Source organism: Anser cygnoides, chromosome 2, assembly GCF_040182565.1.
Source record: "Anser cygnoides isolate HZ-2024a breed goose chromosome 2, Taihu_goose_T2T_genome, whole genome shotgun sequence".
Taxonomy (NCBI): Eukaryota; Metazoa; Chordata; class Aves; order Anseriformes; family Anatidae; genus Anser; species Anser cygnoides.
In genome coordinates this window covers 5,191,112-5,217,008 of record NC_089874.1, presented here as the reverse complement: position 1 = coordinate 5,217,008, position 25,897 = coordinate 5,191,112, and positions in this window count along the sequence as shown.

The following is a 25,897-nucleotide window of genomic DNA, read 5'->3' as shown; positions in this document are numbered from 1 at the left end:
CTGAGCGCATTGCCTTCGGGTGCTGGGTCAGGCCCTTCAAACTCCAGAAAACTGAGTAGCCTTGGAGGAATTAAAATAAGATAGCAGAAGGTGATCTTGACGGCATTGAGAGGTGCAGCAAATGGGGCCGCCGCTGGAAAACCTCCGGTTCTGCTGTGCAGGAACTGCCTCGTTCATCAGTCCCTGCGACCTGACGGGACGTGCCCCGTGGAAACCTGCCATCCAGCTTTATTTTTTTCATGCTACTCTTGCTGCAATATTTTTTTTCCCCCTGAGAAATTACTCAAACAGATGGCTGAGCTCGATATTAATACACTTATTTCAACATTTGCATAGAGCATCTGTTGGGGGAAAAAAAAGTTTTGCAGGTTTAAATTTTTTTTTTTTTTTTGCATCTTTGACTTGAATTCCAAGAATCTGAAAAGACGACTACCTCTTCCAAAAATGCATAAAAGCTTCATTTATATACCAGTAGGATGCCACTCCACCGAAATGTCACTCACTGGCAGATGATTTGGAGGGGGAGAGGGAAATGAATGCGCATATTACAGACCTGATCACGTCTAGACAAAAAAAAAAACAAACTTTTAAAAGCAACCCCCCAACCTAGTCTTTCTGCTATTACTTGAGTCCACCTAATAATTTAGGGCCAAATTGTCTCATCTTCCTTCCTAGCTAGCTCTCTGTTGATTGAGCCGTTCTCCCTGCATTGCTGCTGCTGAGCCGGCACGCAGTGGTTGTCACCTGTTTTTTGGGCTAGCCCTCAGAGGGGACCACGATGCTTGGGTGAGAAATAAAACCTCACGAAGACTTCATGGTTCATCACTGCATGTTAACAAGGGGCCGTTCCCTTCAGTCCAAACTCTCCACACCACCTCCTTGTTCAGCCTCCAGGACAAAAGCTCTTCTTTCACCCATGTGATGAGCCCGATGCTAAGTTACTTTATTTTTCCCTTTCATGGCAAGCAATTCCACGTAGCAAACATCTTCCTGATGGTTTCAACTGGCCTCCAAAGCATGGGGATTGGTCTGGTGGACTTCAGTAATGACAGCACTGAAAGCTGTAGGTCAGTCTAAGCTCTCCATCCGTATGTGCACTCATGTAATCATCTCTGCAACAGGATTTCCCATGAGTATGTGTTTAGGAAGGTGGCTGTCTGTGCCTTCAGTTTGTGCCCTGCCTTCCCCACGGCTCCTGGTCGGGTAGCATGGGGGATGCGGTCAGAAAACTAAAAGTCCCACTCGTTGACTCACGTGGTGGAGACTGGTCGCAGTGACTTGAGCTGTAGCAGCCACCCAAGGCGCTGCAGTGCAGATTCAGAGTAGTGCCTTCGGTCTGGAGTCCTTCTGGATGCAGGGCTTAGCACTGCAAGGGCAAGAACACAAGTTTTCAGCCGTATTTCAGACTGGTTTTCCCTTATTTTTACACATCATTTTATCCAGAGGCGCTATGGTCTAGGGTATTATAAGTGAGATGCAGTATTATAAATCGTAGCACACATGTGCTTTAATTACTTTGTCAAAATGATTTATAAACCCTGACTTACTGGAAAGTACCAGGCTGTACCCGTGGACCGGTCTTGTCTGGTCCTTACCTGTGGTAGCTCTGAGGACCTGCTCATCACTTCTTCCTCCCATGTTTGTGCTCAGGGGATGATATTTTCTTGAGCCAAGCAGCCCCTTAGCTTGACAGCGACCTTGGAAATGGACCCCTGGCTACACAGATGCCTTCCATCCCAAAAACAGAACAGAACACGTGCAGTCCCTACCATCACCTCCCGTGTGCCACCACCAACCCCACAGCTCCACAGCGGGCTAACTCAGTTTATCCCACTGCAAACCCTTCCGGCAGGGTGTCAGCACAGCCAGGGCAATAAAAATTTACACCCGCAGTAGGAGCAGCACCAAAAACACCTGGCATAAATAACAGCGTCTCACACACAGGTAAGGGGGTTGTGAGTTAGGATCCTTGCAGAGAGGGAAGAGGGAGAGGAAGGGGTGCTGTTTTTTGAACTTTTAATTTTTTTTTTTCCAGCATTTTCACTTTTTAATGACCTACTTAACCCATTGCTGGAGGATGTGATTGATGGCTCCAAAATGTAACCAGGAGGGTAGCTGCCTCCTCTGGCTTTGGCTGCTTCTCCACTGGGTTCATTCCTCATGGTTTTGTGTGACAGCACAAGGGCTTAGCGCGATGAATGGTATGCAGATACAGCCAGGGGAAAGAGGCTTTCACTCAAAGGCCAGCACTGGTGGAAGAGCCCAGGAGAACGTGCTGGGAGAGGCCCAGGACAAGCTGTTGAGCCTGGAGTAGGCGGTGGGAGACAGACAGAAAGAGTGATGCTGGAGGCCATAGGATGGAAACCCAGGGCTGGATGCAGCCCCAGAGGCATTGGGTGGGGAGGTGGGATCCCATCCCATCCCATCCCATCCCATCCCATCCCATCCCATCCCATCCCATTTTGTGCTGGGATGGTGGGGTCTTTGGGGAAGGTCTGAGCCAGGCCACTGAGAGGAATCCACAAAATTTGTGCTCCTGATTTCCACATACCCGCTCTGAAACAAAAGCAGGCAGCCTTGCCTCCCTCCTGCTTGTCATGGGAGCTGGGCTCCAGGAACTCCCTCCCTTGCTCTGGCCATTTCCATAATTAAAGCAATAGGAAGGGGATGTGATTTAAATCAAGCCTGAACTCTTGAAAAGCCACCCGTGGTGTTAAAAGCAAGTCAATAAAGTGTGCTAATAGAAGCGTTAACATTTCAGCGGTGTACAGGCAGCGTTAATTACGACATTCCCCATCAGGAAGGTCATGCCAGTGTCCCTCTAGGAACACGCAGTGGTTCTGGGTTTGGGTCTGAGCCTTGGGATGGAGAAGCAGCAGCACAGGTCATGAGGGGAGCACCATCAGGCTGGGTGAGCAGAAGGTATGGGAGAGTCAGTCTGATTTCCTGGTGGCAGACCCATTAAATGCAGGCCGGTTTTCCCCTGCCAGGTCCCAGAACCACTGGGAATATGATATTCCAGAACCTTCAGCTGGGATTTAAACACATCTTCTGCATCCAGACACAGGCTAGACTGGAGAGAGGACCGGAGCATCCTTCTAGGCACTGACAGCATCTTCCAGAGGAGCAACCTCTTTGGGCTGCTGGCAGCTCTTGCCTTCTGCCCCATGGGTTGTTGGTCCTGCTGTAGGTCCCAGGGTCTTCTCTGGCATGGTCCTTTGCTCATGGGTTTGTGTCCAAGCTATGAACCCCAGCTGTATCCTTGACTGTTGGGGGTCTTCTCTAACAGGGATGAATCCCTGAAGCTCCGGGAAGAGATACTCCAGCAATGGAAAGAGCACAAGACTTGCCAGCAGCCCAGGGCTGGGATTCCTGGGCACAGTTTGGATAGCCAAGCTGTTCCGGACCCATCCAGGCTCCAGAAGCAGCTCAGCTACAGATGTATTAATATGGATTGGGTACAGCTCTGCCCTGAGCCACTGCAAATATCTTTGCCCACTTACAGGCTTATTTTACTCAAAGACTCAAGAGCTGAGTCCACGAGCAGTTTGATGTTGATATTGTTCTAAGTGGAAAGCAGAGGAAAACAGAAGCAGAAGAATTTTACATTCACAAGTGCCAAAATATTCAAACCAAATAAATTTTTGTCTTGAATTTACTGTCTGGAAGAGCACTGCAAAATGATCTGCTCTTCCAGACGTTTGTGATGTGCCTGCTCACATGTGCAGAGGGAAAGGCTCCAAGGAGAAACAATGACAGCAGCACCTTCTCAGAAAAGCCCTGAATCAGCAAGATGCTTGGCACATGCCTCGTGTTAAACATGTGCCTAACTCCATCCCCAACAGCACAGCCCTTAGACGTGGTGGGGAAGTACCCGGGAGCTGGTACATGCCCTCAAATGTTCAGCGAGGCAGTGGCCACTCTCCATTTTTAATTAAATTACATTTATACAGTAGGAAAAAAGTGCTCACGAGTGCTTGATTAGTGCTTTTTTCATTTTTTTTTCAATCAGCATGGGAATGAGGACACGGTCAGTCTATAGTTAGACATTTTCTGCTGGCTTCTACAAGTCAAATACTTGTCTGAAAATAATGTCTCTCTTTTCCATACTTGCTTCTTCCTGATTTTGCCTTCTTCAAGTGAACCCACAGCATGTGTGGAAGACAGAGAAGGATTTCTGCTTGCACTGCCCCATACCTCACATGTTTTGCAGCACAGCTCCGCTTCTGCAGAGCTTCAGAGGAGGCGGCATCCTTACCCCCCATTACACATAGGGAAAATGGGATGGAGAATTTGGAATGGGCCAAGAACATGCAGTAGGTTGGCAGCACAGCTGGAAATTGGGATCCTTTCACCCCGGTTCCTTGGTCTGTGCCCTCTAAGTACAAGCTGAACTTTTACTAGATACACTGATGCAGGTATTTATCTAAGGGTGTGACTATTGCCTTACTGCACCCACCAAAATGACAGTGCTGACCTGAGTTTTGTCAAATGAGCACATTATTCAGAAAATTGAGCCCGTGGCCATGGGGGAGAGCTGGTGGCAGAGTCAGAGGATGGTCCTGGAAGCTGCCCAGCAGGACGTGCCCTATTCTTCTCCCAGAGGGTGACACGACCTGCTCCTGAGCCAGGTAAGCACCCGTCTGGGACTTTGACACCCCGAGGATGTTCTGCCTTGGCTGCGTCACCAGCAAATCCACGCGGGATTGATTTACCTCTGCTCACGGACATCTCCAAGGGAACAGGGGGCCAAGAGAAAACCCTGGTGAGGGAGATTTGGGGGAAAGCAGGTTAGGAACTGAGCTGGTTGTGGCATTCAGCATTGTGCCCGCTGATGGGGAGAGAGTACATCCTTGTGCTAAACCCTTTCCCAGCCCCTGCGGTGAAGCAGGTCATGGGTGGAGGACAGCACGAAGGGGGAGCGAAGGAGCTGTAGTGTTTGGTCCTGCTTTAGCACAAATGATGAAAGCACTGTGATAAGCCATCCCTGACACTCACCGCAAAGGCAAACTTACTGTTTCCATCCCGGCTGCTCTGTCTGCATTCAGACTCTTCAGGCATTTCCTTACTTGGCATTTATCACTTCCAGTATATCTACACGGACTTTATTTTTCTCGCTAAGACAGATTGAAAAACCATCAGTTTCTTGTCTGCTGTCCCCTTGGCCTGTCACTAAATATTCTTTGTCTTCAGATACACTCCTGAAAAAACGTATGGATCCGAGCTCTGCCTCTCACAGCTGCCGTTTAGCTAAGATATATATGTTATTATTCATCTCCCCAGTCCCTCCTCAGCACCAGTCTTTCTACTCGCCACCGGTTACGTATGAGGGCTGCCTTCCCCCTGGATGGCCATGTTATTTATTGCCTCTCGCTCGCTGACTACGGAGGGAGCAGAACCGTCCCCGCTCTGAGCAGTGGAAATGATCGTGAGCGGGGACACGAAGGCTGCCAGACCCACGGAGATCAGCGGGTTTTTGCTGCAGGCCTGGAGGTGATGGAGCACGGTGAAAGCCATGAATCAGCCTGAGGGTGAGACCTGGCTGGCAGCGATGGCCGGGTGGGCAGCAGCACCGTAGGAAATTTCTGCTGCTGCTGCCGACCACAAAGCTCACGCCGCTGTCTGTTAAGCACTTCCTTCATTTCCACTGATGCGCAGCAATAAATCTCCTCGATTCAGCTCGATTAAGAATTTCCTGGGAGCCTTGGATGTGTGCAGCAGGGCGTGCAGGGACCTCAAGGACAACGCGGTGATCAGAGCAGGGCCACGAGGGAAAAGAACCCCCTCCGTTTCTGCCCTCTTGCCCCAGGGATTTCCATGGCACCTCCAGCTTCAACGTTAGCCCAGCTGCAGGCAGTGACTGCGCCGAGGACTTGGCTCTGTGGGGCATTCCAATGGCTGCCAACCGGGGCAGGGACAGGCTTTGTGGTGGAGGAGAAGGACAGCAAGTGGCTGAGAAGCTCCGGGGGCAGCAGAGCATCCCCAGGTCAGCTGTGGGACAAGAAGGAACAGCCCCAAAAATTCTAATGGAGGCCCCTCAGCATTTTGAGATTAACCAGGGAAAAACACGTCTGTTTTTTGTTTGTTTGTTTGTTTTTAAACCAACTGATGTGGGGTATTTTTCCTGGCTGGCTTCACTGCAAGGGACTGGACCTTGTAGTGCTGCTCACTTTTCGGGGCTGTTCCTTGTGGCGATTAGAGGCTCATAAAATCATCTTAAAAAACAAAGGGAGACTTTGCGTACACTTTAGAGCTCCAAGAGCCACGGGCTTATTTAAATTAAAAAAAAAAAAAGAAATTGATTTCTGATGTGACTGGGGGAGCTGGGAAAGCAGGCTCTGAATCATACACAAGGTTGTTATCAAATGTCACCATCACCAAAACAGACCAAAAGCAGGAAAACCCCGGGACAGTTAAGTCCCTTTGCGGAGCTGAGAAAGCCAGAGCTGCAGATCCTGTTGCTCCACTCGCGCATCGATTTGGGATGAATACTTCGAGATACAGTCATTTTCCAAAGCAGGACGTCAGCTGCTCGATGCTCGTTAGCGTTAATGAAAATCATACAGCCCGAGGTTGGGCTGCAGCCAGCAGCTCCTCCAGGCGCTCGCACTGCCGTTTTCGCTGTCATCTCGGGGAAGAAGCCGGAGCAGAGTCTGAGATAGTGAACTTTATGCCAGCACTAACTTTAAAGGAAGCAAAGACATTGTGGAGTACGCAGGGGGGTTTATTAGGTTTGAATTTCGTCCAGCTGGATAGGAAGGGACAACAGCACCTGACTTTTTAATAGCCCTAACAAAAAGAAAAGTGCAGAAGTCTCCACCAGGCTCCTAAGGTAATTGCTTTGGTACGTGGCATATGGACCTGTGTGTGGGGAGACGTCTCACCCTGCTGTGCACCCATAAGTCCCCGTCCTGTTGTTCCCTGCAGGTAGGTGACACACCAGCCCCACGCTGCCCTAGAGCTGCTCCTCCTTGAAAACTCCCCTTTAAACCACGTCTCAAACCTTTCCACCTCCTTGTCTGCAGCGGGCAAGAAGCCAGGTGGAGGTTCTGCTGGTCAGGAGCATCCAGAGGACACAGACCACAGGTTTCCTACGAGATCTTGGCCTGTCTATTCACCTCTCGGCCTTAGCTTCCTTGCTTTTAAAGTCTGGGCAATAACAGCCTTTTAGAGGAAGGAAGCGTGAGGATTCGTACGTTAATATTTGCAGGATACTCAAGGGATACTTTGAGGAGGTCCATAAAAACGTCTAACAACCATGAGTAATGTTTTTCTGGGCATATCTTGAATTCAGCCCAGGCTGCTATTGTTCCAAGAGCACCTGTGGGTACAGAGTCTTGGGGACACTTTTCTCAGCTCCATAAAGCTGGAGGAAACAGGAGGAGAAAAAACATCTCACATTGCTCCAGCGGGTAGAGCCTTCACTCACAACAATCTATATCAAACCTGCTCTAAAATCTGGATTCGTTTCCAAAGATTTTCCACTTTTGGTCTATTTCTTCAATGTTTCCTTTGGTGACCTCGCTAGTCGCTGGCTGGATATTAACTATTCACTCATTTGTTCCATGATTATCATCCAGTGAAGTGTGTGACTCTCCTGACAGGTCTCAGCAACAGCTTTCGTTTCGTGCAGGCCTGGGGCCGAGAGCCCCCACTTGGTTTGGTTACACAATTGGAAACGCAGACTAAATAGAAAAGATGCCAAGGGGGAGAAACTTCAGGTTTACACTCTCGTAAGTGGGAAGAGAATTTATTCAATTTATTCAGAAACCTGCTATTCTAGGCCTTCTTTCTACATTGAAAGAACATGACCAACTGTGAATTAAAAAAAAAAAAAAAAAAAGATTTTATGGAAAAGTGGTGGTCTGATGGTGGGCAGGAGAAGTTGATCCATGAACTTCATAATGAAGAGGGTGGTGCTCATGAAACTAAATTTCAAAGCGGTTTCCATTCTAGAAAAGCACTGGAAAAGTCTGCCTGTTATAATAAGACATTACTTCACTGCTTTTCTGGTGTGATCTATTGCCTTGCAAAGTCCAGCAGTCCTGCCAGTGCTTGCAGCCACTAGCATGGTGCCGGGAGGACCTCTCTGGTTGTCTTTCTGGATGGGTTGTCTCTTCACTGATTAAATACGGAGCACTGTGGAGAGTCTGCTTTTGTACATGGGGGCACAAAAGTCTTATGTCCAGGGATTTTGTCCATCCATCCCAGTGCTGCCCGGATCACACCACAGTGTAGAGCTCAGACCTGGCTTGTTACTGGTGTAGTGGTGACACCATCTTCAAAAGTAAGAGCTGCTGAGGACATGGGAATTGCATCCGTAACTCGTGCTGTCATTGAACTGCTGACGGGCTGCAGAAACATGTTTCAGGCTGACTTTGAGACTCACAGCTCTTCAGGCTCGCCTCGTACAGAGCCAGGAGGGAGAGGAGACTTGGACTAGGCCAGGCAGTTGATTTTTAAGGCTTGTGCAACGCAGCCATCAGGCCTTCATAGAATCATAGAATATCCCGAGTTGGAAGGGACCCGCACAGATCATTGAGTCCAACTCCTGGCACCACACAGGTCTACGCAAAAATTCAGACCATATGACTAAAAGCACAGTCCAAACAATTCCTAACCTCTGACAGGTTTGGTGCCTCAACTGCGTCCCTGGGGAGCCTGTTCCAGTGCATGACAACCCTCTCGGTGAAGAACCTCTTTCTTCCTGATGTCCAGCCTGAACCTCCCCTGTCGCAGCTTGACCCCATTCCCTCAGGTCCTATCACTGGTCACTAAAGAGAGTGTATTGGTGCCTGCCCCTCCACTCGCCCTCATGAGGAAGCTGTAGGCCGCCATGAGGCCTCCCCGCAGCCTCCTCTTTTCCAAGCCTTCTCTGTGCGTGCTTGAGTGACGCAGAAGCAAACATAAAACCAGCTGAAGCACAGGGGGTCAAGACAAAGCCTTCTGGCACTCCTGAGGGGCAGCTCGGACAACAGCTCCGTCTCTCTGTAGATGGGAAGAGAGAGCAAATCCCAAGGCAGAGGGCGTCCGGTGAAGCGCAGCGTGCTGCCAGGGCTTCCTCCTCCCGCCCCCTCTGCCTCCTCCTGCTGATTAAACAGTGCCTGCGCTGGAACACCGAGTGCTGCGCTGATGCCCATGTTTTCAGAAGGAAGTTGAAAAATTGAGGAAGGTGCCAAAAACAGCCACAAAAATGATACAAGGGCCGGAAGAAATAGCTTGCAAGAGACTTACAGAGCTCGCTCTGTTTAGCTTATCGGAAGGAAGATTGGGGGAACGTTACAGCACATAAGTACCTTCTCCTGAGGAAAGAAAAAAAAAAAAAAAAAGAGGTATTAAAGAGGTCTTTAATCTATCACAGCAAAGCATAACAAGAAGTGGTGCTGGAAGGCAAAGCCAGCCAAGCTCCAGCCAGGAAAAAGGCTTTGTGTTTTCTCCCTCGCAGTGAGGCAATTTGCTGCTCCAGGGAGGGGACCATGCTCCCTCTCCATGGATCCTGGAAGATCATTTTCTGGCACCGCCATCAGTCCCTGGGTGCTGGACCTCAAGCAGTTGTGGTCTGCTGTATCCTGGGCCTTGAGACAATGCAATGATTTCTTCTGGCTTGAGGCTTTCTCATCATTTCCTACAGCAAGGTAGGAAAAAAGAGACCCGCTGTTGGGGTGAGCCACTACCCAAAATATAGATTTACCCATGCAGGGCAGCCCCATAGGACACATTCATATCCTCTGGCAAGAAAATGCAAGGTCTAATCCGCAGCTGTGGACCATCCCCTGATGTTTGCAACATTGATGCCCAAGGAGTCAAATCCAGTGGGATGTGATGCTGAATCACAGAATCACAGAACGGTTTGGGTGGTAAGGGACCTCAAAGATCACCTAATTCCATCCCCTGCCATGGACAGGGATGCCACCCACTGGCTGGTTTTCTTCTTCATGAGTGGAGAGACAGCAAAAGCTAGGCGAGCCTTGATTGTACCATGGGCGATCCCAGGCCAGATGGGCCGTTGACCCACCTGCAAGATGTTTCTTTGATGGGACTCCAAAGCTGGTGCCCTCATTTGCCCCTCAGAGACCTTGTGTGGAAAGCCCTTCCCTTTGCTCTGAGGCCAAAATGGGATTGAAAATAACCGTAGGCTTTGCATGATGCAAACTCAGAATCAACCCCCAGAAAGGAACAGTGGCGTGGTTGTACATACCACCACAGGGCAGGGCTGGCCTAAATTAGGAGCTGACCGGAACAAGAAAATGAGCTACTGGAAATGACCTGGCCCTTCTCTACCCTTGTGCTGTTTCCACCTGCATAACGAGGTGTAAAACATTCCCCAGTCGAAATATTAACTTGTTTTTACGCTGTCTCTGACTAGGTATAAATACTTAGGCAAGGTAGGACAAGGAAGAATAAGGCTTTAAATGCTTTAACATTCAAGAAAAGTACTCCGTGTACCAGGAGTTTTAGTGATCTCTTTGGGAGAGCCAAGTGTCTGAGCAAATTAGCCTTGGATCCGAACACTCTTGCAAACGGCTGTCTGAGAGTGAGCAAATACCATATTATTAAAGACAAACGAAAGTAGCAATTGAACTGAAGAAGACAAAGAGTTTTGCTCACGTAGATGCTGAACATTTTTTTCCTGCCTGCACTTCTGAGATCAAACCCGATGAGAGCCAAGCCTCTTTTATATTCATTGGCCTCCAAAGGAATATTTAGTGAAGGTCTTTTGCAAATTGCACGTCATGTTCCCCACCACTACCAGCAGCCAGGGGTTCATCTCAGTTTGAAGACTACAGTGCAGCATGAGACTTGTTTGTTCAAGAAATGTTCCCCTCTTCGCTGGGCTCCATTAAACACAGCACTTCCACTTTCGTCAGGAATGTGTCTCCTATTTCCAATAAACACAACAGCTAATTAGCTGAGGAGAGGGACCCAAGGAAAACAAACACGGGTTGGAACAGAGATTGGAATTTGTGTAGCCTTTGAAATCTGGATGAGGTTTTTGCAGCTGGGGAGTACGATACCAGGTGAGGACCATCTGACGCTGGACAACGGGGCACCCATAAGCACTGACACCAAGGTGCTGTGGGAGAGCAGAAGGGGGGGGGCTCTCCATGAACCCCGAGTTTTGCACTGCAGAAATAGCCCATAGACTTGTGGAAACACATTCCTGAAAGTCTTTAGCCCCCTGGGGTGTGATAGGAATTTCCTTTCATGAGATAACGAAGAGGCAATACGCTACCTACTGTCCCTTCATTGTTCTTTCTCCATGAGCCTACTGTCAAGGGAATTATTTCCTCCCAGCTGAGTCCTAAATCCTTCCCACATCATCAGGGATGGGCTTTGGCCATCGGCAGCATGGAACATCTCCCCTAGAGCATCTGCCTGGCGGTCAAAGAGGCCACGTCTAGGCTCGTGCGAAACAGGGCATTCAAAGCCCTGTGTGCTCATGTGCAAGCTCCTGCTGCGCAGCCCTAATTCCCTGGCAGGCTGCCTGAGCAGCCAGATGTGCCTGACACATGGCGGGGCCGACTGCATTGCGCCGCGCACAGATCCCTGAGCAAGCCCGGAGGGCAGCACCAGCAGGGAGAAATTAGCTTGGTGCGCGGGGACCCGAGGGATACCAGCTGTGGCAAGGCAGTCTGCTTCCTCTGCTGCTGATGCCATCTGCAGAGCAAGGTTGTTCAACACAGACTAGGTATTTCTGTCCATGTCTGGGCCTTTGGGAAGTTCCCCGGGGCTGTTGTGCCTACCATCGAAGGCTCCTTTCTGCCTGCCTGATGTCTGCAGGCTCAGCATCGTGGGACCGAGTCTTGCCGTGGGTTACATGGAGACTGCAGGAACACGGGCTGCAGGCTTTGATGTCTTCCCCAACTTCACCATCACTGCCATTTTGGCTCAGAACCTGTCCCCTCCATGTGGACCCGGAGCCGAATCCTCACTCCTGTCAGCCTTAACTTTCTAGTTGAAGCAGTCTCTGCATCAAGCCTGCTCTGCTGTGGCTCTTGAGATAGCAAATCTTGCCTGGGACCCTCCTAGCAACAAAAATGTTTGTGCCCAACATGATAGTAAACACGAGAGGTGGAGTAAGAAACATGCAGTGCCAGGAGAAATGAAAGAGGGGGCTCCCTATCTGAGCACAGAAATTGGCTTGGTTTCTTCTTTTTGTGCTTGGACTGACTTCAGGAGCAAAGCAGGGAATTAGATGTTTTCCTCTTCCTTGTCCACGCCGTGTATCATCCGCTCCGTAAGTCTGCAGTGGCTCTGCCAGAGGCAGCGATGACTGCCTCAACCAAATGGGGAGTGCGGGGCATTCAGCAAGTTCCTCGCAAAATTTTGCAGGCTGTCAAGAACCTGCACTTGCACTTAATCTATCCCTCTTCTGCTGTTTTTTTAGTGTGCTGGTCAGAAAGGGCCAGAAGCTGGACGTTTTATGCAGTCCAATCTGAATCTCTTGTAAAATTTGTTATATATTTAATTTATTGCATATATAAAAATGTAATCTAAAATGCAAAACTGTGATTTGTGTTTCCAGCACAGCTGGATGTGAAAAGCAGAGGCCAAAAAAGCCTGCCAAAGCCAGCCCCTGAGCCCACGATCTACTCCTCTGAAGCTGTGGCTCATGCATCAGGGATCGGGAGGGTCAGGTTGACATTCACACTCCCTGAGCCAATTCAATACCCAGCAATGCCACTGATGTAAGCTGCTGGTCAGTGCTGTGACATCTGGGGGGGGCATTGGCGTAGAGAGGTTCTCTCTCATGCTTATGACATGAAACGACTCTGCTCAGATTTGTATATTGAAAGGTCCCTGATTGCTTGCCTTTGTAGCCTTCTTTAGGAATAGCACCCGTGGAAGAAGTATGAACCAGACTCCGATAAGCTGAACCCACGGCGTACACCTGGAAGGGATGTATTTTCAGACAGGAGTGTCACGGGACACGAACATGTGGTGGGACCCATTGTACAGTGCTGCCAGAGGCAACAGAAATACATCACACAGTTGGGTCATGCAAAGAAATCTTGTGGGCAGCCCTCCCGCATGCCTCTCCCTGCAGCACTTCCATCGCTGTCCCGGGGCATCAAGCCTGACATGTCTCCATTCCTCCCTGACTGGAAATTGTGCCAGCAGCGGATCTGTGTGGGGTTTTGTGAGCACCTGGAAGGAGGAGCAGGACCTTCATGGGGCAGTGACTCTCCTCCCTGGGTCCCAGGAGGCTACGTGTGGGTTAGCACTTGGAGGCCATTTCCTTGGGACAGGGTCTGTGTTCAGTGTGGGAATACTCGCTGCAGGCTACTCCACCTCTTTGGGTTGTGTACGTCAGGTAGAGAAATTGTTCACTTGTCATTCACACTGGGACAAACTTTGGCCATAACCCCAGGTCTTCCCATAGGAGAGGACAGACTTCCACTGCTGTCTCTACCTCTGCTCCCCATGAACCAGAGTCCTGTGTAGGTGCTGTGTGATGATGAGGAAGGAGTGGCCCAGCTCCATCCCTACAACCCAGCAGCAAAACCCCGCTTACCAGCTCCCGTCTGTGCCAGCCTGCCTCCCGTTCCCAGCTGGGAAGCCAGGTGCTCCATGCTCATCTGCGAGCAAAGCTCTTCGCTGTGCCTTCTCCTCTTTGCATTAGCAGACCTCAAGCTCCTCTGACTTGTGACTTGGGCTATGGCAATTTGCAGCCACAGCCCCCCCAGCAAGCGCCTCCTTCCGCTGGATGTATTGTCATTAAAAAGTCTGCCTAACTTTTGGCTAATTGGCAGAGGTTATGTGCATGCTTCAGAAAAAGGGTAAATCATTATAACCTCATGCCTCTGTAGTCAATTATAGATTGTTTTCCCAGCTCAGCCGATTTGGCAGGCGACGATGTTGCAGTGAAAAATGAAAGCCTTTAGCCAGCATCCCTGACATCTCTGCTTGAGAGCAGCTCAAACCAGAACCCTGTATCTCAGTCCGCACCCCGGTCTGGGGAGAGATGAGCTTTGGATGTGAGCCCTTCCCAGGACTATGCAGATTGGGCTAGTAATTTATTCATTTGTTTTTTCCTTTCTGGCCAGGTCGGAGATGCTGCTTCTGTATTGCAGCCAGGGTGATTTGCTCCAGCATCTGGGCTCATCTCATAGATAACCCCTGGATCTCACAGGAGAGGATGCTCAGGTGGAACCTCCACCCTGCTTTGGTGCTGTCCCTTTCTTTGGCCCCTCCAGTTTCCATTCTCCAGTGCAGAGAGCAGATTCCCTCCTCCCTGGGCTCCCACATCAGCCCTGGGTGCTCCTGGAGGACAGCATGGTTTAATTTCCAGCTAGTGCAGTGCACATGAAGTCACAGGCACTTGCATTTTTTCCTATGGCTTAACCTTTCCCAGACAACACAATCCTCAAGTTCTCAACCAAGGTTTGAGGGATGTCTGGATTCATACCCACAAAGATGCTTGTAACCTCACATAACTCAAGAATTAATTTTAAAGATTACTGCAGTTTCTTGCCTAGATGCTACCAGGGACTACGCAGGGGCACAAAACCTGGAGGAGCAACAACAAACCCAGACCAGGATCTGAGTATTCCTTCAGTCTCTGTTATGAAACAGAAGCTGTGTTATTTCTCTTCTCTTTAGAAACTTGAGCAAAACAAGGTACTTGTACAAAGAGCAGGACTCTGGATCGTGCGTCGGGGCATTGCTAGGCAATGTCCAAGTGCTCTGTTTACAAGTCCACCACCTGTCAGAGCAGCGCTGATTGTGCAGCTATACAGGGAATTACAGCAAAAAGCACTTTGGGAGGTTGCTTGAACCAAGGGCAGCCAGACAATACCTTCTCAACCATCTGCCACGGAGTTCAGTGCAGTGCAGCGCAGAAACAGGGCTGCCTCCATGGTGAGTTAGGATAAGCCAGGCTTTTTGAGCTCTTTCACTCCATGCCTCCTTTTACAAGCCAGTTCTTGCTTTAACATCACAAGTTCTGTTTGTGACTGCAAACAACCCATCTTGTATTTCCACTCCACAACCCCATGGGAAAGGGCTGTCTCGCATTTTGGGGGCTTCTAAGACACACCACCAAGGCAGCACTGGAACAGCAGCTTGTCCGGATGTTACAAAAGATGCTTCTGGACAGTCTAATCCTGGGGTTGCACGGTGAAAGCTGAAAAAGGACACAAAATACAGTGGTTCTCAAAGTGTGCTGTACCTGGCTTCTTCCAAGTAAGATGGACAAGCTGGAAAATGGCTCCTAGCCTGTGATCTGGTGATTCTTTTGCTAATCTCACAAATGAGGAACCTCAGGTTTCTGGTTAGCCCTGAAAACAAAGGGATATGTTCTTCATCCTACTTGAGGGTTCAACACTTTCATTGACACAGAAAATCCAAGGGCTTCAGACATTTGGCAGCCTGTAAGAGTCTCCTAGCCCATGGGATGGGACCAAAACCCAGCCTCTGAGGTTGTTTGTGAGCAGCCATCTGCTCCATAATAAAAGTGAAGAATTCAGTTGTTTGGTTGACTTGGCTTATCCAGCAGAAAATGATAAGGCATTTAATATCTTAATATTTCAGGTCTGCCAATATCCACATAAGGAACAGATTTGTGAGAGCAGGTAGCTCTGCAGCCTTGCTGGGGCAGTGACCAGAGGGTGAGAATTAATGCCAGAAAAATCAGGAGAAATAAGACACAATTTTAACAGATCAGGTGATTAACCAGTGGAAGCACTTCCTTATGACCCATGTATGAAGCCTTTAAATCACATGTGGATGTTTTTCTAGTTGACTTAGTGTAAATCATGCAGAGGTTATGAGCTTACTTTACAACTTGATGGCTTCCAAACCTCACCGTGCCCCCAGGTGCTTGGATCTTCAGGCACATGGCCGTGACATGGCCGTCTATCAAAAAGGTATTGCTGATCCAAAGTCTTGCCAAACATCCTTATTCTTCCTCACATTTCACCTCGTTTGAGCTCTGTGTGATTCTGTTTGGATCTGGGTTCCTCTTCCATCCCCAAACTCTTCCCTGTGCTGACAGGAGGAGCTGAACAGCCATGGCTGTCCTCCCCTGCCTGGAGCTCTGTGTGCCACCTGGGGTGAAATGACCAAATATTTGTGAACAAGCTGGGCCTGGTTTATCTTTAATTGACAGATCTGTTCCTCACACCTCAAGGGATGGCAGAAATGGGCTCTTACACCGCCAAAGTGGAAATTTCCAGGGAACTTGACGAAGTTAAGCAGAGCTCTACCTGCCTGCACCACGTGCCCTGCGGAAGTGGTGGCACTGAGGTTGGTGAGCACCATAGGTCACCCTGGTGGTGAGCAGGTAAAGCTGAGCATGAGTGTTTCTACTCAGGTTTGGACTTGGATAGGGCCCAAGGTATTGGCGTTACGACTCGGGGTCACCCAGCCAAGTGTTGGTGTCTCCACCAGTAATGGCCACCCCAGGCGGCCTCCTCAGCCAACAGGCCCAGGGTGAGTTTCTTCTCCTCCTAAATCCATCACCCAAATTAGGGCAGGTAAATCTCGTCCTAAAAGTGCCTATTTCTCTTCTATGCACTGATGATAAAGGGATCCAGGGGAGAATAGAAGCCTACGGTGGATATCTAATGTTAGATAAATGGTACCCTGCACGTCAGCAGCACTTGGCCTGCGGCAGGATGGGCCTCATCCTCTCCTCCTGCTCAATTCCACCCCTTTTCTGTGGTTTTCAGGTGCTTTGTAGAGAGCAAAGTGGCTCAGGAAGGCTCTGAGATGGGTTTTAGATTATTCCTGTAGGACAACATAGTCCTAATTATGTCCTCAGCACAAAGCACAGGGAGACTTTAGGAGCAAGGAACATGAGGTTCTCTTCTCTCATTCAAAGAGGTCTAAATCACAGTGATAGGGTTTTTTTAGCCAAACTTTTTTTGTTGTTGTTTTTTAATAAAGAAATTCAGCTATCCAGAAATGCCCTGCAGATTTGTCAGCTTTTGTTGAACCGCCAAAAAAAAAAAAAAAAAAAAGAGTGAGCCTGTAAGAATTACATTCAAAAAAATCTGAGCTTTTCAGCTTGGGATTAGAAAACCAAGAAAAAATAATTAACTTACAAACCCTTTCTTGCTTTTAAGGTTGCTTCAATTTTATCCTTTACAAGTGTTTGAAATCTCTCAAAGAAAAAAAAAAAAAGTTGCTTTCTTCCCAGCTGAAATAAATGCTTTCTTCAGCAAGGTTTTTCCTGTTTAATTGATTGATTCACTTCAAATTTTAAAATAATGGCATTTCTGGTCAGCTTAATTCTGAACTTTCAGTGAACTAAGCAAGTCACTGAGCTGCTTTATAAGCTTAATTAGCTAATGAAGTGCTTGTTATCAGTGCCAAAGATTTCTTTGACGCAAATTACTAACACCTAAAAATGTAAATAACCCCCCAAATTCAGTTCTGAGAAAATCGCATCGACTAATTTATTTTAAGCACAACTAATGGGTTATATTGCTTGGCCAGTTAGTATTGATTTATTTTAAGCAGTAATTAACCACTGTGTGAGTAAGAAATATATTATCTTTCCCCTGTAAGAATATGTAGTCATAAAGAGGAATCAATACCGATCCAGCTAAACCCCGCCGTACCGATAAATTGCTACTGTTTGCATTTATTATTTATGCTGTTTCGTAGGTGTCCAAGTACATTATACGCAAGCGTGTTTTTAATTAAAAAGTGATAAGATATCCAGTTAATTTGCAGGTGGAAGCAAGGCCCTCCCTTGTAGCCTGGCAGGGGTGTAAGGGGATCTGCTCACGGGTCTCCGGCCCAGCTGTGTTTGCCTCTCCCATGCAGCACGAACCCAAACTGCTCCATTTTTGCCACCCTATACTTGCTGCCAGCCTGGCCCGTGCACTGGAACACCCCAAAATGTGCTCTTGGAGCACGTAGGAGGTCTGGACCTGTTGTACCACCCATGATTGTAATTTTACCGACCTGGGTACCAACACCTCCAAGTGATGCTAAGTGCAACATCTCTGCTCGCTCCTGCACCTTCTGCACCATATACCCTACAAGAATCTGTATAGCCTAGTGGGCAAGCACCATCTAACCTAAAAAAACCATATAGCCTAATGGGAAAGCACCATATAGCCTATAGGAGCCTGTATGACCTAGTAGTCAAGCTTCACATACCTTAAAAACCACTGTATAACCTAGTGAGCAAGCACTGTACAGCCTACAAGAAACCATATAAGCTAGTAGGTAAGAAACATACAGTATAAAAGAGCCCCTCGGATGATCTGAGGTGCCTGACACCATTTTACTCCCTCTTACGTATCTGTGGGTGCTCTGAAAAGCGCGGGCTGGAGCCATCGCCGCTGCTGCTGGGGAGCTGCTCTCTCCTAACGAGATTTCCTGAGCAGCTCCCCCTTGCCTCCAGCACTTTTATTTATTTTCTTTTTTCTTTTCCCTTAAATACAGCGTTTGGCTGGTCTAATCAGATGGTATCAGATGGTTTAAGGTTGTATTTTTTTTTCAAAGCACATTATTTATTTATGGTGTTTTCGCTGCGTATTCCAACAAGGCGAGATTTTGCCGGAGGGTCGAGCAGGCGCGGGCTCTGCACAATAGCCTGCGTGGTGTGCCTTGCTGCCAGGCAAACACAATGAGCAGGCAGGCACAAGAGCAAACTCTTGCCACATATTTTCCTCTTCGTATTTTACTGCTGTGGGATAAGAGCATTCAGGGCAGAATTTTTTGGTTATTATCTTCTGTTCGTAGCGTGATCAGAGACCCACGGTGTTGCTCCATCACACAGCATGCCCTAGGTAACTCACCTTCTGCCCATACCCTCTTGTGGTGTCTCCTCCAAAGCCCCAGCTCCTGGAGCCCAGTGATTATTCAGCAATTTAAGAACTTTTTCTCTTCCTTTCTTAAAAAAAAAAAAACAACAAAAAAACAACAAGGTTTCTGTTCCTCGTGACTAGAGAGAGCTGCTCGAACGAAACTCATCTGTGAAAACAGCTAACATACAAGGTTTTAAAACCCTGTGGATTTTCCAAATCCAGTCTTATGATTTTTCATATTGGCTGAGGAGCAGGGAAATCTGCCTCGTGATTTTTGGTTCTCGTTAGCAGTGCTGTCATGGTTGTTACGTGTGGGAATGCGGCTGGTGAAGCTGCGTAGCTCATTTCCCTCCCTCTCCTGAGATGCTGCCTCGGAGAGCTTGGAAATCCCTCCAGATAAAGCTGTTATTTTGAGTGTTTTTACCAGGCTTGAGTCTGGCAGGGAAAATAAGCCGTGCTGTGAGGCTGGAAACACCAAGGTCCCTGGCTCAGCTGCAGGTGGGATGCAGGCACCCAAATGGCCAGATGACAAATTAGCTGAATGACCGATTCTGCGGCTCTCGTACAAAGCCTTCATGCGGCATCGCCTTTCCCCACAGGATTTTTCACAGTGAGGGTGGTGAGGCCCTGTCCCAGGCTGCCCCCAGGAGCTGTGGCTTTCCCATCCCTGGCAGTGCCCAAGGCCAGGCTGGATGGGGCTGGGGCCAGCCTGGGCTTGTGGGAGGGGTCTCTGCCCATGGCAGGGCATGGAATTAGATGGGCTTTGAGGTCCCTTCCAGCCCTAATAACTGTTATTCCATGATACCTGAAGCAGAAGGGTTTGTACATCCAGGTGGACCAAGCCACAGATCAGGGCAGACATCTCTGGTAGACTCACGTCATCAATGACCAAAACTTTGGGGACAGCCAAACAATGCATTTTGACAATTTGGAAGCATTGGAATCCATCTAATTAATGTTTTTATGCATTATTATGCCAATATTATGTCAATATCACATGTAATTATAAGTAGTATTTACAGGCTTATGTCATGCTATGTTTGCATTCATAAATAGAACAAGGTAATTTTATATTTAACCAGAAATGCAGAGGAAAAAAGAATAAATGACAGTGATCTAATAGTTGTGAACAGAATATCTAAAAATATGTCCAGAAACTGGAATTGTTATATGGAGGAAATATCAGTGTAATGACATTTCTCTTAAAAATAGCAGAAAAACATCACAATAGCAGAACCTTTTGCAAGTTAACTTGGGAGTCCTGAAGTGAGACAATCCAGAATTTGGGATTGTGCCTCGGTATTCAGAGATAAGGAGTCAAGAGAGAAGCTGAAGAAGGAGCACTGAGGAACCAGTCTAAAATTCTTGACCCAAACAAAATGTTTTGGAGTTCCTAAAACTGCATCAAAGCAAGATACTGGAATGTGTATCACGGGTGAGTTCTAAAATTGCCAAGTCCTTGCAGATGACTTGGATCCAGCAGAATTTAACTGTCCTATGATAAATCTTGTGTTTCCAGACAACATCCATCCCTAGATGGTACCTTTAGCTGATACCAAACTGCTCTTCTCTGCATGTCCATCCTTGGGCAATCCTGGAAATCCATGAAAGCCCTGGCTTGGTCCCTGCAGAGCAGCGGTGAACTCATGGAATTGCAGTGCCCGAGCCCAGGAACAAAGGACTTCCCTAGGGAAAGACTTCATGGACAAGAGAGGTGGAAAAATTTGGGAAGTAGCTTGGAGGTCAGTGGGACCAATATACACCATTACATGGCCTTACTTCCAACCCAGAGATCATGAAAGATTACTACCTAGGTTTCTATTTTCTATTTTTCATATGTAGATCACTTGCTGTTGCTGGAAAAAGTGAATAAAGTATCAGGGGCACAAGGACGTCTTCAGGTTTCCAGGTCTGGTACCTTTCTTTAATTTTTCCTGTTGTCCCATCTGAGTAATGCAAATATTTGAAATATTTAAAAATTCAAAATGGAAATAATAAAACTTCAATTTAAAATATAATGATGTATGGTAATACATTCCATTATTACATAATTAAATGCATTATGAAACAACAAAATGCTCTATTAAAAAAAAAAAAAGGAAAAAGAAGAATATTGCCCCCAGGTTAATGGCAGCACTGTTTTTCACTTGGCACCAAAGAGCTTTGAAGATGTTGGGGTCCAAACCTGAGCAAGGCCCAGCAACAACCTCCTCTGAGGCTGCAGAGAACTGAGGACACCTGAATCCCATGGGAAAAGGCCCCAGAAGGTCTCTGGACCTCATTTAGAGAGGGAAACTGAAGCAAGCTGGGGAACTCAGCAGCTGTGAAACCCGAGCAGGGTCATCAGTGAAGATTTTGGGGCAAAGTCATGCACATTGGGCTTCGGAGAAATGAATTAAAAATGGAAGAAATAAAATCTGGGAAAGTGCTTTTATTGAAAGCTCTTGTCCTCAAAATGCTGTAGCAATAACAAATGCATTCCCTAGCACAAAAAGGAGAAGAAATAAAGGTTAAAGCAGGGTGGAACTTTATCGTGTAGTTTTTTTTTTTTTAAAACCTTTTTACTTTAATTGCCCGTTGTGATGGCAGGGAAAGAAATATGTAAAAAGCAAAAATAGCTAAAAATAGGTCAGATAAAAGGCAGCATATCCAGCCATAAATTATCCAGAGCCCAATAAAAGCTTAGTGAATGAGACAGTGGAATGTGTGGGGGCATGAAGACATAATGATATTAAATTAGAGCTTGCCTTCAAAACCGAAGAGGGTTGTGAATTACTCTCATTTAAGAGCTGTGCAGTAATCGATAGCGGCTTTTGCCGCTTGTGGACAAAGTCTCATAAATTCCCTTTTATTCTAGGTGTCTGTGCAAGAGGAGCGTGTGCCAGGGGGGCTTCGAGGAAGGGGAGCAGCGCGGATGGAGAGCGCGGACTCCTCGCGTTAACCTGGCTCTGCTGCTCCCTCCCGCCCCCGCTCCCCGGGGAAAGCCGGGCGCTAAACGCTCGATGTGCTAATTGCTGTGCCACTGCACTCAGGAGGTAAAATGCTGTCAAGCTGGGCTCCCTTTGGAGAAATTAAATCCCCTGCCTAAACCATGCACAACGTCAGGCTGGACAACATTTCCATAACGTGTCACTGGGTCCGAGGCTCTTCTCACCGTGTAATCCTATATACCACTGTAATCCTAATGTGTTTTCCTTCCTATATTCCTAAATATTGTTTTCCTTCGTGTATTGGAGATTTTCTAGAGAGGGTCTAAAGCATCCAAATCCTTCACTTCTGCAGCCACCGGTATCCAGCAGTGTCTCCTCGTGTGCCCCATCTCTTTGTAGGCTGGCACCATTTGTGGGTTGGCACAATCTTCATGCCTAGAAGTTCCTCATGTCCTGGAGCTGGCTGGGAAATGCTAGTGTCCTGGCTTTTAGTGGTGTGACACTGATGTGCCACTGATGTGACAGAAGTATTTGGGTAGAGAAAGGTCTGCAGACCCTCTTATCTCACAGCCAAGACTTATTATGGACCACAAAACTCTTCCTAACGTCATTCCACACACTTAAGACCTATAATAAAAGTCCACAATCACACAGTGTGCCACAGAAAGAGACACAGAGGACATCTTCCATATCCCAAGTCCCTGCTGTCATAGGGGCTTCATTAAATGTCCCCAAGAGAGACCTAGAAAGCGAGCCATGCCTCATGCTATAGGAAAAGGTAACAAAGGCCAGCAATCCCCAGATGGTCCAGGACGGACCAAGCCTTTTTGCTTTCCTGTGATATTTGCATTGCCTCTGGCACGTTAATAATTAACTGGAATCTCCTTCTGCAGCCAGTATCTCTGGAGATGTGTGCATCTTCCTGACGGGCTTTGGAAAACAAACCTTACCCACAGAAGGACGTGGGAGGTGAGCACGGGCTGAGCTTTGCAACAAGGAGGCAAAAACCTCCTGCTTTTGGCCGTGACACTGGCCAGAGCAGAGCTGGTATTATCGGGGTCTTGGGAAGGAAACTGCCTTGCCATGGAGCCCGTGCCCCTTGTCCAGGCAGGGTTTGGGGCCAGCATGCCGGCCGCGCAGCCTGAGGTGTGAGAAAGCAGCGGCAGCAGTTATCTGCATTCCTCTCATTCCACCAACAAAGTCTCCCCGTGGTTCATTTCCTCTCGAAAGGTATTAAGGAATATTAAAGGGATAGGAATCTGCTCATTAAAGACACGTCCGGCAGATCCCTCCCTTGCAAAAGGAAAGACTGCAGGGCTTAATTTACCCAATTGTTGATGATTGATTAGCAAGGCCATTTTAAAATGCTTTTGATCCCCCAGTCCCCACAATACAAGCATGGCTGGGGCTGGAGCGTTGGACTATTCCCAAGTAATCTCGGAAGCCGAGGGAGCTTTGAACACATTTTTTATTAATACTCCAATCGATAAGCGCGAGGGAGCAGATGAAGAAAAGCATTTTGCCGTAGAGCATCAGCTGTGCCAGGTTTTTGGCTCGGGCTCGTACAGCTTGCTTGGCTGCATGACCAAGCTGCTGAGCACCTTCCAGAGCTACACGCTGGGTGTGCAACAGGACTTTTGCACGCACACCGGCCGTGGCAGCTGCAGCAATTGCACCACGTGCTTAAAAACCTGCTGGTGCACGGTTGTTTGCTGGTTGGAAACGTGGCTGCAGCTCAGGGCTATGGGAATGGCACGTGTGGCAGGGCAGCCTGGGCTACAGCTGCTTCGGAATACATGGAGGCCCTGGGTCAGAATGGGTTTAAATGGGTCTTTTTTTTTTTTTTTTCTTATGGGTTAGGATTTTATGTCTGTCATGCTGGGAGGATGAAGAAGCTCAGAAGGAGCAGACCAACCCAGGGTTAGCCTGCTCGCCAAGAAGAAACATCATCTCTCCAAGTCCTGTCCTGAATTTGTGCTTGCATCCAGACAGCTGCCAGATCTGACCCAAAACAACACATATGAGGAGCGGTCAGGGTCTGGGCTGCTCAGGAGGCACCTGTGGGACCAGTTCGGGGCTTGGACCCCAGAGAATTGTTTGGCTTTGAAGCGACCACGGGTAACTTCTCAGACACCGCTGGCCACCTTGTTCATGAGGCACACTGAGACCTGCTGATGGGAAGCCCTCTGTGCAGCGTAGGTATCGATACTGTTGTGAATCAGGGTCTCACATCCCCACCGTCTGGTTCTTGTTCCCAGCCTGCCTCCCAGGTTCCAGCAAGCTGTCAGGTGGGCTCGCTCCCCCCCAAGGCAGCATGAAGGCAGAGAAGACCCCTCCCGAGCTGTGCATGCGGCTCCTCCTTGCTCCTTCATGCACCCAAGGGTGGGGATGGGTCAGGAACTAGTGGTGGCATCCAGCTCACCTCCCCTTTGATGGCTGCAGGGCAAGGGTCTCTCTCTGCACTTGTCTCACCCTTTTCAGTCAATGGACAGAAGCAGGCGCTTTTAAGACATGATTTATCTGCTTTATTTTGGATGCCAGCCCCAGGATGAACGATGTGTGGGTCTCTATCGCTTAGATTTGTTTACATAGATATGAATTATTAAAAGAAAAAGGAAGACCAGGCTGACAGGCTTAGAGGTGGGCAACTACAAGGGAGATGAACCAAATGAGATGCTTCCTAACACAGGCATGTGGAGAATTTTCTATAACTGGAGACTAGCAAGCCCTATTTTGGACCAGAGGCTTTAACTCTTCTCAGCAGAGATTCCTGTGAATAATACTAATAGCAATCCCCACACTCTCCTGGGTACAGTCATCTCCTCTACAGTTTGAGAAATAACCACCCCATGGCTGCAATGCAGCGAGCGAATTAAACTCCTGAATTTAGGTCTGTGCATGGGGGTATCTCCACATGAGCCAGGTGGGGATGACTTGATAGTTCTTGGTCGTTAGGCGTGATGCAGATGACCAGCTAACAAAGTGCAACTCAGTTGCTTAGCATAAAGACTATGGCATTTTTGACGCCATAAGATGCCCCAGTTGGCCTCTTGCTACAGCTCTAGAGACACGGAGGTCTTCTGTAAGCCTGATGCCACCTGGATCTGGTGCCTGCTAGGTGTATGGCTGCTCCTCTCAGCCCGATGGTTATTTGTGCTTTCCTGTTACTGTGTCCACTAGCATCTCCCCCTGGGGTGACACGTTGAATGAACGGCAAGAAAAAAACAGAGAAGCTGCAATGTCTGGCAGGGACGTGGTCGCCTTAAGGAAAATTTCAGACTATCGTGTCAGACCTGAATTAGTTGTTATGCTGGTTTTTGCAGCTTAGCAAAGATTAGTGGAAGACATTAACACTCCCTTGATTTTTAGTGCTAACATAGTTTTAAAGACATAGTGCCTAAGAGAGGAACCCGATTGCTCTGGACATCAGTGCAGAGCAAGGACACAAACAGCTCAAATAACTGGGAAGAACTTTAAGCTTGGATCTTCCTTGTGGTGGCTCCTAAAATTGAGATTGAACTTCACAGGTGTTCAATGGAATATGTTGCTTACTCCAGGGATGGTCTTGGTGGAAGACTAGACTCCTTCGTTCCCAGTCAATTGGTTTTACAACAAGCTGGAGGAATCCTTCCCAGTCTCTCTGGAGACTTACTTGGAATCACTGTGTGGTAAAGCATCGGTAGGGATATATCAAGGCAGTCTTTTCTTGTATCTACAGTGACTGAAGTCAGAGCGCAATAGTTTGAATATGAGAACAAAATGAGAAGCAGACAAAATGCATCACGGAAAATACTTGGAAAGTTCTTTTAACTCAGGAAGAAAATGTAGTCAAGCAGAATACGTAAAGGTCAGCACATTCAACCTTAGGGTCAGCTTTCCTTCAAATGCCACCAGGAATTGCATGTCTCTAGTGGATGTGGTATTTTTGGTACCATTGACCAGAGAGAAAGGAAACCACACCTCCCAGCTGTCATTGGTAGAGCCACGAGGTTTGCTGCTGTTCTTCTATTTCCCTGGAGTCAGGCAATTACCAGATCCTTTTGGTTTCCCTTTTTCTTTTTAAATATGTTTCAAGCTCTTATGATAATGAAGAAAAGGGGAAGAAAAGATAACGAAGAAAAGGGACTTAGAAGCATCCATTTTATCAATGCAAACACCCAGCTTTCATGGAGGTTGGTGGGATTTAAATAATCAATTTAA